Here is a 2,401-nt window from a genome sequence, read left to right as displayed (position 1 = left end):
GGAAGCTGACTTGTGTAGGGTAATGAGTAGGCACCCTTTGGAGGCGGGGGTCTCTAGAGCTCCCATTAGACACTCAAGGCAGTCCAGATCCCCACAAGGCTAAAAACCAGTGTGATGGTCCGGCATGGTGGCTCACGCCTCTAATCCCAGCACTTTGGGAAGCCCGAGGCCTGCGGATCACTTGAGGTCAGGAGTTCAAGACCAGCCTGGCCAACATGGTGAAACCCCCCCTCGTCTCTACTGAAGATACAAAAAATTAGCCGGGCGTGATAGCTTGCGCTTGTAATTCCAGCCACTCGGGACGCTGAGGCAGGAGAATCGCTTGAACCCGGGAGGCGGAGGTTGCAATGAGCTGAGATCGCGCCACTGCACTCCAGCCTGGGCGACAGAGTGAGACTTTCGTCTCAAAAATCAAACACAATGTGAGGTAGATTTGCCGTTCAAATTTTGCCGCTACCGGGTCTCGGCAGGAAGGGGCGGGCACTGCCTGGTCGCTAGGCTGGGGTGGCGCGTTGCCATAGCGACCCTGGCCGGGCCCGCGGCGCGCGCAGCTGAAGGAGGCTAAGTTTGGAGGCTGCGACCCCGCCGGTGAGCGCAGGTGAGCTGGGCGCAGGTGGGGCAGGGCCAGGAATCCTGACTGACACCAAGTCGTCTGGGCCCCGCCCCCTTTCCATTGTGGTCCTTTTTTTTTTCCTCCTGGAGACAGGGTCTTGCTCTGTCGCCTAGGCTGGAATGCAGTGGCGCTGATGATAGCTCATTGCAGTCCTGACCTCCGAGGCTCAAGGGATCCTCCCCCTCAGGATCCCGAGTAGCTGGGACTACAGACAGGCCTGCACCACAATGCCAAGCTAATTTTTTAATTTTTTGTAGAGATGAGGTCTCACCATGGTTGCCCAGGCTGGTCTCCATCTCCCGGACTCATAGAATACTCCCATATTGGCCTCCCAAAATGCTGGGATTGCAGGCATCAGCCCCATGCTGCCAGGCTGGTCTGTAATTCAGCACCAGAACAACCTGGGCAGACTTTCATTTCCTGTCAACAGCTCACGTGTTAAGACCACAGTCTCCTCTGGAGTAGAACCTATGTTACCTAAAGTGTGGGATGGAGGGTGATTTTAGGTTACACTGATGAGGTGTGAAATAACACCCAATGACATCATAAGAAAGTTATTAGAGTCTGGGTTCTCTTACAATTCTGAGCAAGCCAAGGAGAGTCAATTTGGTGATCACGTGGCAATTAACACCTCTTTTAACATTTGCTAATCTCTATTTTTTTTTTTTTTTTTAGTAGAGACGGGGTTTCACTATGTTGGCCAGGATAGTCTCGTTCTCATGACATTGTGATCCACCGGCCTCGGCCTCCGAAAATGCTGGGATTACAGGCATGAGCCACCTCACCTGGCTGCTAATCTCTATTTTTAACAGAGACCTTGGAGCCCAGCCAACTCTAAACCATAGCATCTAGCTAAGAATTAAGTTGTTTCTTCCAATGTTTTTATTTTTACATTTATCATTGCCTTAGGGTACCTGCTACTGGTTTTCTGTATATAATAACGATATGTAGGCCGGGTGTGGTGGCTCACACCTGTAATCCCAGCACTTTGGGAGGCTGAGGAGGGTGGATAATGAGGTCAGGAGATTGAGACCATCCTGGCTAACATTGTGAAACCCTGTCTCTACAAAGAGACATGTGGTGGCACGTGCCTGTAGTCCCAGCTACTCAGGAGGCTGAGGCAGGAGAATCACTTGAACCCAGGAGGCAGAGGTTGCAGTGAGCTGAGATCGCACAATTGCACTCTAGCCTGGTTGACAGAGTGAAACTCTATCTCAAAAAAAAAAAAAGAGAAAAAATGTAAAACCCAGACAGAGTTTTATTCTGTTGCCTAGGCTGGAGTGCAGTGGCATGATGTTGGTTCACTGCAACCTCCAACTCCTGGGTTCAAGTGATTCTCAAGCAGCTGGGATATCAGACATGTGTCACCATGCCCAGCTAATTTTTGTATTTTTAGTTGAGGCAGGGTTTCAGCATGTTGGCCAGGCTGATCTCGAACTCCTGACCTCAGGTGATCTGCCCACCTCAAGCTCTCAAAGTGCTGGGATTACAGGCGTGAGGCACCACGATCGGCCTCTTCTTTTTTTTTCAGATGGGGTCTTGCTCTGTTGCCCAGGCTGGAGTGCAGTGGTGCGATCTCAGCTCACTGCAGCCTCTTCCTCCCGAGGTCAAAAGATTCTCCTGTCTTAGCCTCCCGAGTAGCAGGGACTGCAGGTGTGGGCTACCACACCTGGCTAATTTTTGTATTTTTAGTAGACCAGTTTTCACCATGTTGGCCAGGCTGGTCTTAAACTCCTGACCTCAGGTGATCCACCTGCCTCGGCCTTCCAGATTGCTGGGATTACAGGC

General features: G+C 51.4%; 1 protein-coding gene across 3 annotated transcripts in view; it reads left to right on the top strand.

The window, feature by feature from the left end:
• Nucleotides 1-519: 519 nt before the first annotated feature.
• Nucleotides 520-2,401, top strand: part of MORN3 (MORN repeat containing 3) — a 26,795-nt gene continuing 24,913 nt past the window's right edge. For 2 of the 3 annotated variants that reach the window (XM_037744197.1, XM_017544281.2), the window contains exon 1: nt 520-598. The gene's annotated coding sequence lies outside the window, so the exon portion shown is untranslated. The remainder of the gene's footprint in view (nt 599-2,401) is intronic. The other variant, XM_037744196.1, reaches the window with a different exon arrangement.

Source organism: Cebus imitator, unplaced genomic scaffold, assembly GCF_001604975.1.
Source record: "Cebus imitator isolate Cc_AM_T3 unplaced genomic scaffold, Cebus_imitator-1.0 Scaffold169, whole genome shotgun sequence".
NCBI lineage: Eukaryota > Metazoa > Chordata > Mammalia > Primates > Cebidae > Cebus > Cebus imitator.
The sequence above is the reverse complement of the archived record's forward strand: the minus strand, read 5'-3'. Positions and strand labels throughout refer to the sequence as shown.